Source organism: Gossypium hirsutum, chromosome D10 (assembly GCF_007990345.1).
Source record: "Gossypium hirsutum isolate 1008001.06 chromosome D10, Gossypium_hirsutum_v2.1, whole genome shotgun sequence".
Lineage (NCBI taxonomy): Eukaryota > Viridiplantae > Streptophyta > Magnoliopsida > Malvales > Malvaceae > Gossypium > Gossypium hirsutum.
Window position 1 is genome coordinate 11242768 of NC_053446.1, and position 15201 is coordinate 11257968.

Sequence of the window (15201 nt, forward strand, 5' to 3'; positions counted from 1 at the left end):
CTAGCATCCATATGGCACCTTATGAGGCTCTAAATGGTCGTAAATATCATACTCCGCTGTGTTGGACTGAGTTGGGTGAGCGACGGGTTTTGGGTTCTGAATTGGTTTCTGAAACTGAGGACAAAGTCAGATAAATTCGAAATCGTCTTAAGGTGGCTTCTGATAGACAGAAGTCTTATACATATCTAAAAAAAAGGGATATCGAGTACTCCGTGGAAGAAAGTTTTGAGGTTTGGACGTAAGGGCAAGTTGAGCTCTAGGTTTATTGGGTCGTATCGAATTCTGAAGCGTATGAGACTGGTCACTTATCAGTTAAAGCTACATCTAAAGGTAGACCGTATTCATGACATATTACAAATCTCTATGTTGAGGCAGTATCGATATGATCTATCTCACGTTGTTCTAGTTGAGAAAATTGAGGTTAGATTGAATTTGACACTTGAGGAGGAGTCGGTACAGATTTTGGATTGAGACGTAAAGATTTTGAAGAGGAAGTCTATTTCATTACTTAAGGTTCTGTCGCGGAATCATGGCACTGAGGAATCCACGTGGGAACTTGAGGACTCGATGCGTTAGCAGTATCCTTATTTGTTCTGATCAGGTAAATTTTGAGGCCAAAATTTCTTTTAAGGGGTAGAGTTGTAACAACTTGAATTATTATCTTTGTTTTTGCGAATTTTGTTACAAATATGTATTTGTTTCGGTGGTTACGTGATTTGAAGGTGTGTATAAAGTCTTGGGTTCAAGTCTCACTTTTGGAAAATTCTATTATTTTGGTCCTAGTCTTATCCCTTTTAGGTGGGCTTATGTTATAATTTCAGTAAACGCATATCAGAATGAGCTTGTTGGTTTGAGTGGTAAGGTGTTACCTTACTTTAAGGTCTTATGTTCAAGTCCCTATGTGATCAGAAATGTTAATTTTTGCTTCGGTTGTGGGATAGAAGTTCGGGGGCAGTGAAATTCTGAGGTAGTTGAGTTGTTAGTGGAGTAGTGAGGGAGGTTGGGATTATGTGCTAAATTTCAAATTTAATTTAATTTTAATTTTTTTCTCTTTCCCAAAAAACTTATCATCTTCTGACGTTCTTCTATTCTCCTTTGTCAAAATTTTTTTTCTTTTCTTCTTGATTTTGTTAGAATTTCCCTTTCAAATCGCGATGCTTCGATTTTTCCTGTTTGTCATACGGCTTGGCAAGAAGTAGTTGAAAATTTTTGCTCGGGTTAGGGGAGAATTCTTTTAAAGTGGTTTTTCTTTTTATCGATGTTGTATTTTTCGTTAGTATTGATTTTTGGGTTGTTGGCAGCAGCGAATCGTGGGGAACGGAGCTCTCCTCTTGTGGAAACGTAGAAATGGGATCTTTCGGGAAGTTAGGTAAGTGATGAACGTTTGATTTTTACTGTAGTCAATTCTTGTAATTCGATCTAATTGAGAAGTAAGACTGATTTTGAGGGCGTGTATTGTGATTTTTAGGTTCTAGTGGTCTCGGTATTGCTTTCACGTCAGAAATGAACTAGGTGCATAATGAAAACACGAGAAAATGAGTTTCGGTGAAAGCCAAAAAAGTGGTCTGTCGATGCCACACGGGCATATGCCCGGTCGTGTGGTCGATCGTGTGTAACACACGGTTGTGTGTCGAGAGTATGTGTGGTCGTGTGGATCACACGAGCTAGGCCAAATTGGGTGTGTGGGCTACACAGGTATGTGGGCCCACAAGAGCATGCCATACGATCGTGTGGGCTGTGTGCCAGGCCATGTAGGCCATGTGGACAAGGTTAATTTGGGCGTGTGGGCCCATACAGGCATGTGAGCCCAAAATTCTAAAATTTTTTCTAGGGTCACACACGTTGTTCCGATTGATCGTAGGCCTTCTGTAGAGTCGGTAAGGCAAAACAAACCCTAATGTATGAGATCTACTATTTCGATAGAATGATTTGAGTTTAGGAAACCGATATGTATGTTCGACTATCTTGTATATACATGTATAATATTTGTATACGAGTATACGGGTCATGTTAATTTTATTATATCTGTATATCTGTATTCTGTATCTATATATGGGGTGGGATCTTTTTTTTGGAGAAATTATTCAGTAAGGCAATAATTCACCAATATTCTGGTAGCACTGCATATTATTCTAATAAGTGTCGTATAGACATTATATGGTTTGTAGGGTTGGGTGGGTGTTTTAAACCCCACATGGTGTGTTGGGATGGTTGGAGATGGTGTAGAGGATAGGGGTAGGACTTTGCATAGCTGTATGATTCTATTGATCTGATTCTATTGAGGACTTATGTTCGTATCTGTTCTTTATTTGAAAATTATGAGCATGTGCATGTAAGACTCTGTTTAGTCACACACTGAGTTTATGAAAACTCACATTTGTTTGCCTGTTATGTTCAGGTAATCCTCAATCATAGGCGGGTCAGTACGACGGAGTCTCAGCGGTGACCACTAGTTCGCGTAGTGGTTTAATTAATAGTTTTATTTTAAATTCTAGATTATTTTCAGAGTTTGTAATTTTTGGGACTCTCTAGACTGTTTGTTTATAATTTTGGTTTTGGATGCATTTTGACTTTTAAACTGCTACATTTGGCAAACAACGATTTTACGCAACAAATGTTTTTGAAAATACAAGTTCAGATTTTAAAAACAACTTTCAAACTTTCGCTGCAAATGCTACGTTTTACTTAAAAAGACAGACAATTGTCGGTTTTATAAAAGAGTTTAATAATACGTTTTTCTAAAACATTGACGCCAATAGTAACAATTAACACGAGAAATTTCAACTTAAGATTGATTTTAAAACCTTTCTTCGTAACATTTCCAGATTCGGTCATAACGTCTAGGTAGGGTTTGGGGTGTTACACTAGGGACTAAAATGAAACAATTCCAAATTAAGTGGTGTAACTTAAAAAAAGAAAAAGAAAAGAATTAGGACCATATTCAAAAGTGCTTAAAGGCGGAAGGACTAAGGCAACAATTAGACCCCTTCCACAAAAACATGCAGATCCCAAGGGATCCGGATCGGGTCATCTGGTCAGCCATCAAACAAACGTCGTTTTAGGGGGTTATATAAATTAAAAAACTCCCAAAAAAATCATTTGGTTTTAGTTTTTTTTCATATCCCTTTTTCTTTTTTTTCTCTAAAATCCCCTCTCCTTTTCCAACCACAAGGCTGTCATACATCGCCGCGGCCAATGGTCATCGGCGACAGAGACCGCCCCTTCCAGTGGCCGAAAATCGCAAAAAAAATCCCCTTTGAAACTCCATGAAACCCTAAAGACATATCTAGGGTTAAAACAATAATAAAAAAATATTAGAGGAAAAGAAGAAGCAACCTTTCAATTTCTACCCTCTCTGACAAGACCTTAACAAAACCCTAAATAGTTTTAAGGCTTCTCAAGTCAGAGATGCTTCTCGGCGACCGCAAAAACAGTTAAAATTTTATTTCTTTTGTTTTCTTTTTTTTATTATATTTGCTTCGAAATAAAAAAGAAAAATAAAAGAGTTATCTTTCAAACTTTGTTCTTTTTTTTTTGTATTCTATATGATTTCTTGTACAAAAATAAAGAATGTTTGTGTTTAGCTTTTATAGCCGAATAAAAATACAATTTTAATTTTTTCTTTGTTTTTCTTTCGTTCTTTTTTGTTTGTTCCCTGTTTCTGTTTTGTTTCCATATTTTCTGCTTTTTGTCCTCTTTCTTTTTTTACAGGTGGTGGTGACAAAGGGCGAATATTATTAAGCAAAGCCCATGATTCATGTCTAAGACCTTTTATATCTAAGGGTAAACTACCAAAATAGTCATTTTTGTTTGTCTCAGATTACATTTTAGTTACTTATGTTTGAAATGTTACATTTTAGTCACTTACGTTATTGTGTTGTAGCATTTTAATATTGAACGTTAATTGTCGTTAACGGTGTAATAGTAAGGTAATGTGGCACGTTAAATCGTCATTTCAAACAAAAATTTTAGGTTAAATTATACAATTGGTACCTATATTTTTATCGTTTTGAGCAATTTAATTTTTTTTCTTAATTTTCCATTCTCTTCTCCTTGTTTCTCTGTTTTCATCCCTTCTCCATTTATTTTAACATAGTTTTTCTATATTTTCCATTTATTAAAACTAGCCCTTATACTTTTATTTTTTAAACAATTTAATTTTTTTTATTTTCCTTTTCCTCTTCCCTTTTGTTTTTCTCTCTTCTCATATTCTTCACCACAAAAATATAATCTTTACCAACCAAACAAACCAAGTCTTTATTTCTTTCACGTGATTCCTAAATTGAATTTTATTGAAAACCGAATATCAATAATTCTTAATCAAATCTTGATTTGAATATAACTTAATTTCGAAACTAAAATTGGATTTAACTAATCAATATAAAAAATCATATCCTTAATCAAATCTAAACATAAATTGAATTCTTTATATTCAAAATTAATTTTTTCTGTTTCCAAACTTTTACAGAATCATGTAGATTATTCCTTTCCTTTCCTTTCCTTTCCTTTCCTTTTATTTTATAATGACTAAAATTAAGCAAACGATAAAATTGATCTAAATCTTCTTGGATATTCCCAAGCAAGCTTGATTGGAAGCTGAGCATGGATGAACCGAAGAGAGGGAGCATGGTACCAAACTGGTTTGGGTAAAGTTGAGGGTAAGTTTCGTATGGTGGTTATTTTAGTCATTAAGAGTATATAGCTCATTTGAAGCATCCGAGAAATAACGTAATTTCGAGAGGGAGAGAATGTTGTAGGTAAGATAAATAAGGTGGTCGTAGGGGTTGGTTAGGAGGTTAAGGGTGCAGGCTCACAAAACTTTGTTGAGGGTGGACTACCATAAGTCACGACTGATGAGGTCTTCGAGTGAGGCGAGCTTGTGTGTTAGGTCATTAAGAGATCTAAATTGGTTCATTAAAGCGACGATGGACGATGGACAATAAGGGTTTGTAATTGTGGGGTGAGCATATGTGAAACAAGTTTTATTTTGGTTTTAACTTTTGCCTTTTCTTTTTTCATAAACATAAAAAAATTTTAACAAATGGAAATGAGATGGAGAATGGAGGAAAACAGAGAGAAAAGCAGAAAAGAATGAAAAAAAAAGAAAAAAAGGAAAGTTAAAAGAACATAAAAGAACAAAATAAATTGCTCAACACGAAAAAAACATGGGAACTAATTGTATAATTTAACTTAAAATTTTGTTTGAAGTGATGATTTAACATGCCACGTCAGCTTACTGTTACACCGTTAACAACAATTAACGGCTCAGTGACTAAAATGTTACAACATGTTAACATAAGTGACTAAAACGTAACATTTCAAGCATAAATGACTAAAATGTAACCTATAATAAACAAAAACGTCTATTTTAATAGGTTACCCTCTATCTAAAAGATAAGTGAAGGGGTTATTTGCAACATAAACCTCATCACTCTTTTTATAAGGCTTTTCGCCTTTTCTATTCACTAATTTAATCTTATTTTACAATTATTCTTATTTAAAAACTAACTTAAAAATATTATCCACACTAGTTCATATATATTATCAATTTCTTACTAAAAATAGGTCTTATTGTTTTCCTTTTTTATTTATAAAATATTACTTCTCTTAAATTAACATAAACATTTTAATTTCTATGATATTAGTACTTAACATATAACTCCAATTAATTAATTGATAAATTTCATTACTATATTTAATTTTTAACTAATACATATTAAAATATATATTTTGTAATTTAAATTAAACATTAAAATCTTAACTAATATATATTAAAAATTGCATTTATTTTCAGGCATAAAATGTAAATTAATACATTTTGAAATTTTAAATTAAGTAATTAATTTTATAATACATGATGTTCAATAAACCTAATTAGAATAAATAATAAATACTACTATTATTTTAGCATTGTTCTATAAAAATTAATTAAGTTTTTGTTAATAATCGTTTAAAAATTTTACTGTCAAAGTTTATTAACTTTTATTTAATATTTTTTAATAATACACTTTTGTTTTCTCTTTAAAAATTTTAAACAATATGCATTCATCATTTGACATTAAATATATTTTCACATTATTTTAAATATTAAATTTCTTATTCTTAGCTTATATTGATAATAAAACAAATAGTAAAGATTCTAAAACTTAAATTTTTATATTATTTTGTTTTTACTTTCTCAATCATAATATTTTTAAAGCATTCTACATTTTTAAAAAATAAATACAATATATTTATATTTATACATATAATCAAACTAGTGGATAACAAAAATTGGTATGATTTATTTTATAAAATCTTTAAAATTTAAAGCTAATCAAATTGAAATATTTAAAATGCATGAAACATGTTACTCATTTAAGGTTGCACACATGTAAAAAATAGTTTATTCAATAAAGTTATTTGGATTTTAGAAATAATTTTAAGTGACATATTTTTTTTGATTAAAAGTACTGGGTTGTATTAATAACATTAATGCAACGAAGTCCAAAAAACTAACAAAGCCCAATCCAAAAACAAAAAGCTAAAACAGTATCAGAAATGAAACCAAAGCAAAACGAAGCGTCAAAAGTGAAAAAAAAAAAAACAACCCAACCTCATGAGCTGTCATCTAGAGAAATCTAAAAATATCTAAACCTCAACAAACTAGCTCCAAGAGAAGACAAACTGACAGAATTCTAATCGGTTCAATTTCTTCTCGCAAAACCACACATCCATTTTGAAATTTGACTCAGTTACAAACTTTATCTCCATCCACGATCGATTTCCAATTCGGTGATTTCTTAACCAACATCTCCATTAACAAGGTACGCACTTGTCCCCATTTTTAAACCTTCAGTTGCCAAACAATGAGCAGATTCGTTTGCTGGTCATCTTGCATGTTGAAACTTACAGCCATTAAAACCCTCACTTAGATTTTTAACATCAGGAATGTAAGGTCCTATTACCGATTTGTCCCTCTACGTATTTTGAACTTTCTTGATTATCGTCAAACAATCCCTTTCAATCTCAGCATGCGTGATCCCCAAATCTCTACCCACAGTAACTGCCTGCACGCAAGCGATGGCCTCATGAATATACTGTTTAATGAACTTTACTGTCTCTGCTCTAGATTTCTTTCTCCCCTTATGAATCCATCGATTTCTGCTAGTCCAGATAGCCCAAATAGCACAAACAAATATTCGACACACATCCACCCTACTGTTTAGAAAAACCTAGGTAAACCAATCCATAAACTCAAGTTGTGACATTTCTTGTGACCAGACATAATCTATATTTTCCCATGTCTCTTTTGTAACAGAACAATCACAAAAAATGTGTTCCCCTTTTTTCCAACCTTTGCATACATCTTGGGCAAACAACCTCAGTAGTTAATCTTTTTGCTCGAAGATTCACTAAAGTAGGAAGATAATTGAAAGTAGTTTCCCAAGCTGTAATTTTATTTTAGAAGGAAGATCTAGGTTCCAAAGTTTCCTGTAGCAGCTTGTATTATCAACGGGGTTGTAATTATTTGGGTTATTGAAGTAACTTATAGTCGCTACGCACCATGAACTCACCCGTCGACTCGCCCCTCCACACCATAAAATCATCATGAGGAAATTTTTCTACAGGAATTTGTAAGATCATCCGTGCATCACTATCAGAAAAGGTACTAAGAACCAATCCAATTCTCCATGATCTAGTATCACAGTCAGTTAGATCCACAACCCTCGTTGTAACAGCCTGTTTTCAATCAAATCGGAACAGTAGTTTTAGGACCTGATGTGTAAATATTTGTTTTATTATTTTAATGTCTATAGCATGTTAGTATTACCGTATAAAAATTTCGTTAAGAAATTTTACCGTTTGCATGCTTAATTCGATAAAAAAGATTTAAATCGCATATAGTGCAAAAGTTGAGTTCTAGTAGCTAAAGGTATTAAATGGCTATAGAACCTTAAAGTATGAGTCCTTATGTGGTAATTAAACCATAAATGAAGTTAGTGGATATACATGGCTTGGTATTAGTGGAAATTTTAATGTTTTAAAAGGTTATAAAAGTAATTAGGTAAATAATGATTAATAAAATAAAATAAAACAAGGTTATCATCTTTTTCCATCATCTTCAACCGAAAATTAGGGCTAAGAAAGCCATTGAAGAGCTTTAGCATTCGATCATCTCTCTTTGCTTGTGTGGTAAGATTTTTCGTCCCGATTTTAATGATTTCTATTTTTTTCAAGATCGTTGTAACTAATTTGTAAAATTGTTAAAAGAGTAGAGTTTTGTCATGAATGAATAAAGGTTGGTTTTGATGTTTGATGGAAGAAAATGGATAGTTGTTAGATAAAAAAACTTTTGTTATGTGATTTTTTATGAAATTGTAATTTAGGGATTAAATTGAAAAATTGAAAAATATACATGGTAAAATAGTGAAATAAATCAAATGTAGGGCTTTCTAGCGACCTATATGAAATTTGACTATGGTGGGTTAATGGAAAATTTCATGAATTTCATTTTATGAGCTAGGGACTAAATTGAAATAAAATCAAAATTATAGGGGTAAAAATATAATTTTGCTAAAATATGATTTTGGAATGAATTGAATAGAGTAAATATTAAATTGAGCTGAATTTATTCGTTTAGATCAAGACAATCCTCGTATGGCTATAGATCAATGCAAAGATAAAGTTTTGGAATAATCGCCCCCGTATCTACGTTTAATCGTTGAGGTAAGTTCGTGTAATTATATTGCATTTATATGTCTTGTGTTGAAATATATATATGTACCATGGACTGTTATTTATTAATCTATCGCATATCCAACAATGTTACGTCGACTACCGAGCCCCGTTTGAACCTTAGGAATTCGTAGGATACAAATGACATGTTATTATGGTTTACATGATTCAAGTGTTGGTCTTGAATGTCCTATCGATGGTTGAGGTCTGGCATGTGTTGCGGATACTCCATAGCTCGTGAGCAGCATCGTGTAGCTACGTTTCGACCTACAGCTCGTGTGAGCAGGCCTGTTTTCATAGCTCGTGAAAGCGTACTTATTCACAGCTCGTGTGAGCATACATGTATAGGAGTTGACGGATTACAGTTATATGAGTTAGCAAACTTTGTGTGTGAGCTATCCCGGGTATCCAACTATATTCTAAACGGTTCAATAGGCATGACCTGTAAGAAATGGTAAGAGTTCGATACGAACTAAGATATGAACAAGTGTGAATTGTGTTGAATTTGTGATACATGAATTAACGAAAGTTGAGATGGATGATATTTGTATTGTTACATGATTAAGTGTTCTGATCATCCATAAGTAAATTACTTATGTTTTATGCTTATATGGCTAACATGTTTGGTGTAAATGCTTAGGCTTTGGCCAAGTTGTGGTTGGATTATGCCATGTTTAACTTATTTATCATGTAATGAAATGGTAAGTTGAGTTTTACATTATACGAACTTATTAAGCATTTATGCTTACTCTGTGTTATTAATTTTTTTCATGTTTCAAAGTGAATCGGAAGCTTGTTCGAGTTGGAAGCTTGTCGGAGTTATATCACACTATCCATCGGCTAAATCAGCAGATTTTGGTGTTTCTAAGTTTGGTTATAATGGCATGTACAAGAGTTTTTTTTTTATAATGTAGTCATTTGTGTTGGCTTGTGTTTATGGCATTTTTTGTGATGAAATGGTACTAATTTTGACATGTATATATTTGGCCTTAAAATGGTTAATATCATGGCTTGGGATGCTTGAATGATTGAAGATGGAATGGTAGTTAAAAATGTATGTTATAAATGGTCTTAGGATGTGTTTGAATGTGGTGATTTGGTATATTTGTTATAGATGACATATATGGCTGGTGGTGCTAGATGTTAAATGGCATATTTGGCACTTTTGGTGTGAATTTTGATAGGTAAACAAAGTGGTAAGTTTTGACATAAACTTAGTTATAAGTTAGTTGAACTTTTGGCCAGATTTTGCAAACGGTTATACATGTCTAACTGCTGTGATTGAAATGCCTTTTGGGCATATTGGTTGTATGCTTATGTACCTTATTTGGATAGCTTAATTATACATGTTTTTAGTGAAATTTGATGGCTTTCTTATATGTGGAAAATTGAATGTAGGTATATGCATGAATGGGTGAAAAAATGACTTGGAAATGACCTATTTTTCGTCCAAACGGTTAAAGACACGGGCGTGTGCCTCAGCGGTGTGTGACATACGGCTAGGCGACATGGCCATGTGCCCCCTATAGCTTACAAAAGGTTTCAAGTTAGGTTGTTACATGACCTAGCACACGGCCTGGCACACGGGCGTGTGAGTCCATTACGAAGGGTACACGGCTTGACACACAGGCGTGTGGCTTGGTCGTGTGACCCAAGTCAGAGAGTTACACGGGTTGGGACACGACCATGTGTCCCTACTTTGAATGTCCACACAACCTGAGACACGTGCGTGTGTCTCAACCATATGAGTCACATGGCTGTGTGACCCCTGCAGTTTGAATATTTTCATCTTTTTCTGAAAAATTTTATATGTTTCCAATTTAGTCTCGACTTCTTTCTTATGTGTTTTTAGGGCCCCGAGGGCTTATATAAGGGACAGTATGTATGTTATTGATTGTTTTTGCTATGATTAATGATATTAATTAAAATGTTTAAAAAAATTTATTACTTTGGAATGAAAACTCCGGTAATACTCTGTAATGTTATTTCGATGAAGGATACGAGTTAGGGGTGTTACACTCGTAATATTTGGCCTGCTAATAGTTTGTGTTATCTTGATACCTTCAGCTTTTAGAACCCAAACATCTTCCTCAAATTTGATGTCTCTGCCAATCCTTACCCTCCAACAAAGTCTAAACAACAGAAGGCCTTTCGCAGCCCATATACTTTTCCAAGTATATGCAGGTATATTTCCTAACTCTGAATGTAAGAAATCAAAATTTGGATGATATTTAGCTTTCAAAGTTCTGCCTAAAAGAAAATTAGGATTAACAATTAATCTCCAACCTTGCTTCGCAAGAAGGGCCAAATTGAATTTTGCTAAACAACGATAATCGAGATCGCCATTCTCTTTCAACTCGCAAAGTTTCTTCCATTCACACCAGTGAATACCATGCCTCCCATGACCTTTTTACCACTAGAAGTTTGCCATTATTTGCTCCATCTCCTCACAAATCGATTTCAGCAATAAGAAGCATGCCATCGTATAAGTCGGTATCGCCTATAGCACAACTTTTATGAAAACCTCTTTTCGCTTTTGCGATAGAAAAAAAGTACTCCAATTGTTAATATTCATTTTTGATACGGTCTTTTAAATGTTGAAAAGCCAAACGTCTCCCTCTACCCACCATATTTGACAAGCCCAAATATTTTTCAGAATTATTTGATCCTATCAGAAATGGAAATTCGAACATTGTCTAAAGTATTTGAACTAAAAAACACTGTTTATTTCCATAATTAACACATTGACCTAAACAGACTTCGTACTCTTTCAAAATATTTTCAAAGGTTTCAGTACCCTTATCAATCGCCTCCCCGAACAAAATACAATCATCAGCAAAAAGAAGATGAGAAATCTGAGGTCCCCTTCTACTCACCCTAACCCCTCTCAAATTCCCTTCCTCGCTTGCAAGCCTCATAAGGGTTGAAAGCCCCTCACTGCAAATAAGGAACAGAAAGGGTCTTAAGCGATCTCCTTGACGCAAACCCCTCTCTCGGATAAAATCCTTCCTCGCAATACCGTTTAGATTGATCGAATACGAAACAGTACAAATACATTGCATGATGAAGCCAACCCACGAATCAGTAAAACCAATTTTACTCATCATCTGTTTCAAAATATCTCATTCAACCCGATCATACGCCTTGCTCATATCAATCTTGAGTGCCATAAGACTTTTATTTCCCACTCTTTTATTTCATAAAGTATGAAGAATTTCATAGGTAAGAACCGCATTATCAGTGATTAATATTCCCGAAACAAAAGTACACTGAGCTGGATTAATACAAAGATCAAGTACCTTTTGAAATCTATTTGCCACTACTTTAGAAATGACTTTATATAACACTATACAACGACTAATTGGTCCAAAATTCATAAGATTTCTCAGATGTGCAGTCTTCAGGATTAAACCAATGTTTGTGTGATTCAAAGATTGTAAAGACATACCCTCATTAAGAATATTCAAACAATAATTGCTTACCTCCCTTCTAATAATGTTCCAAAATTTTTGGAAAAACATGGCTGAAAACCCATCAGGAGATGCTTTGGTCGGCTCTATACTATTAAGCGCATTAATAATTCCTTCCTCCTTGTATCTGGCTGTTAGCATCTGGTTCATACTATCATTGGTACGACACTTAACCTTTGAAAGAAGATGATTCGTATCCCCAACACCTTGCAATGAAAAGAGCCCCAATAAGTAATCTTTTGTAATGGCCTTTAGTTCTTCATCTTCTATTTTTAAAACACCTTCATCATTCTCTAGCCCCCGGATTTTATTCAATCTATGTCTTTGAGATGCTTGACTATAAAAAAACGTCGTATTTTTGTCCCTTAGTTGAGTGGGCTTATATAGAATTGTTTGTTAATCCATGTCAGAATGAGCTTGCTGGATCGAGTGGTAAGGGAGTTAGTATGTTAGAGGTCTTGTGTTCGAGTGCCTGTTCGAGTGTGGATGTTATTTTTGCTCGGTTGCATGTTAGAGTTTCGGTGGAGTTGGCATTATAGGGTAGTTGAGATTGAGTTGTTAGTGGAGAGTTGGGATTTATCAAATATATTTTATTTTTATTTTTTAAAGAAATTTTCTCTCTTTCAGAAAAGTTTTTCTCCCTTAGTTGAGATTGACTTTTCTTTTCCTCTCTTTTTAGTTCACTGCCAATTTTTTTCTCTTCTTTTTCGAATTCGTCACATTATCTTTTGCGCAATTCATCGTGTCTCGATATTTTGGTGTTCTTTGTGTGTTTCTAGTAACTGTGGTAAGTGTGATTATTGTTTTGGTTAATAAATCTTTGGTTAATGGGGTCTGTTTTGTGCTTAGGAGAAGATCAAGGGGTTGGGGGCTTTCAATCGGTGCTATAGTTGTGCAAAAACACTGTTGCTCATTCGAAGGTAAGGGTTTTGGTGGATTAAAAGATTTTGCATTTCAATGTAGCTTTGTTTTAGTATCGATTTAAGTGATTAATTCAATGATTTATTGGTCAATTTTAGGTGGTGTGTGACTTTGGAGTGTTTTTACATCGAAACCGTAACAGTTGTGTTCCTAAAACGTAAAAAATTAAGTTTTGGCGAAAGCTGAAAAAGTATTCTATGGATGCCACAAGGGCATGTGCCTGGCAGTGTAGTTGGCCTTGTGCAAGACACTATCGTGTGTTTGACGAAGGTGCCCTCATGCTCAAGGTACGGTCGTGTGGTGGTGTGAGTGTAGCCGTGTGGGCCACACAAGCTAGGCCATATTGGGCGTGTGGGCCCACACGAGCATGCCACACGGACGTATGAGTTTTGGGCCAGGCCATATGGGCCACAAGAGTAAGCCCAATCTGGGAGTGTGGGTCGTACGGATCACTCCGATCGACTATAGGCCTACCATAGGGTCGGTAAAGGCTAACCAAACCTTAAGTTATGTGATCTGATATTCTGATAGTCTATCTTGAGTAGGACACCGTTATGCATGTCTGATTATTCTATTATATATATGTTATTTGTATGCGACTTTCACCTATATTCTAGCAGCTTGATTGTATTCTATCTGTTGTGTGTCGTAATGACACTATATAGTGTGTAGGGATGGTGGGTGTTGTTAACCCCACATGGTGTGATGGGATGGTCGGAGATGGTGTGTAGAGGATGGAGGCAGGATTCTATATATTTGATTCTGTTATCTGTATCTGAAATGGACTTAAGCCTGAATTTGTATCTGACTGTATATGAGATTTCTGTATGTATTGCATGATATTTCTGTTGGGCTACACACTGAGTTTGTGAAAAATCACTACTGTTTGTTTGTTCTGTTCAGGTAATCCACAGACTGAGGCGGATTCGTGCGGCAGAGTCTCACGGTGACCACAAGTTTGCGAACTGTTTTTAAATTAGTGGTTTTTGTTTAATTATGGATTATTTCTGGGAGTTTTGTAATTAAGGGACTCTCCGGACTATTTGGTTTTATTTTGGATTTGGATTTTCGAATTAACACTTCATTTGTGACGGTTGGTTAAAAATGTGGTTTTTACTAAACAAAGGTTTTTCCAAAAATACGAATGAAATTTTTAAATATAACGATTTCTAAGACTTCCGGTGTAAATTATGTTTTGGCAAATAAATTAATTAAATAACTTTTTATGTAATAGTTATAAAACTTGGTTGATTTATCGAAATGATTTTGATTTCAAAATCCTTCATCGTAACATTATCAGATTCGGGCATAATGTCCAGGCCAGGTTTGGGGTGTTACAATCCCCCTCACTAATTTCTACATCAAGGTGATTATTGGAAAAGCTACAAAATTAAACTAAATAATTCCTATTCCATGCAAGGCTTAAATTTCTTCTAGAACTATTAGCTGAAACATCCAGCCCATTTTGAAAGCCACAACATTTTCTAACATGCTCCATTCTAATACAATCTAGCTTTGTCTCCATAAAGAAGACTAATTGGGCTCTATGAAGCTTCAACGTTTATTGAAGCCTACGAATAGCCCGAGGATTTCCCAGTCCCTGGACATTCCAACTTAGGAACTTTATTGCTTTCGATTGGCTTGCCACTTGGCAACCGCCGATACTATTTGCAAAGGAGCAGAATCATGCTCCAAAATAAGGCTCAAAAACCTGATAGTGTAGAAACCTCCGAGTTCTCTTTAACAAGTTTTAATATTTTCACTCCGTCCTTAAAAGAAAGAGATAATCCAGTATCTTTTGACAATTCCTCAATATTTTTCCGTTTACCCATCACCATCTTGGTCATACTCGTATCAAACTTTTTTTTATCTAACTGACACCAGCTGTTTTTTTATAACTTGACAATTGAACCCCTATTAAATTGTCAAGCCCCTTCAACCGATCTCCATCTTCTAAATTATCCACCCTAGCACATGAATTTTGGCTAATCTTATCCATCAAATCAATAGGTGTAACTTGATGAGATAAATTAGTTCTAGGATCCCCAAAAATCTTTCGCATATTTTCTGTTTCCAAAAAAACAGGTGTCTT

At 34.3% G+C, this 15201-nt stretch overlaps 1 long non-coding RNA gene across 2 annotated transcripts; it reads left to right on the plus strand.

Annotated features, from left to right (window-relative positions):
- The first annotated feature begins 6535 nt into the window (after nucleotides 1-6535).
- On the plus strand, nucleotides 6536-14161 carry LOC107914242 (uncharacterized). 2 transcript variants are annotated; one of them, XR_005919667.1, is made up of 3 exons: nucleotides 6536-6806; nucleotides 8624-13108; nucleotides 14013-14161. It is a non-coding gene; the product is annotated as an uncharacterized lncRNA (long non-coding RNA). The 2 variants fall into 2 exon arrangements; XR_001688748.2 differs by lacking the exon at nucleotides 14013-14161 and having other exon boundaries at nucleotides 6549-6806; nucleotides 8624-8709; nucleotides 9500-9784.
- Nucleotides 14162-15201: the final 1040 nt, after the last annotated feature.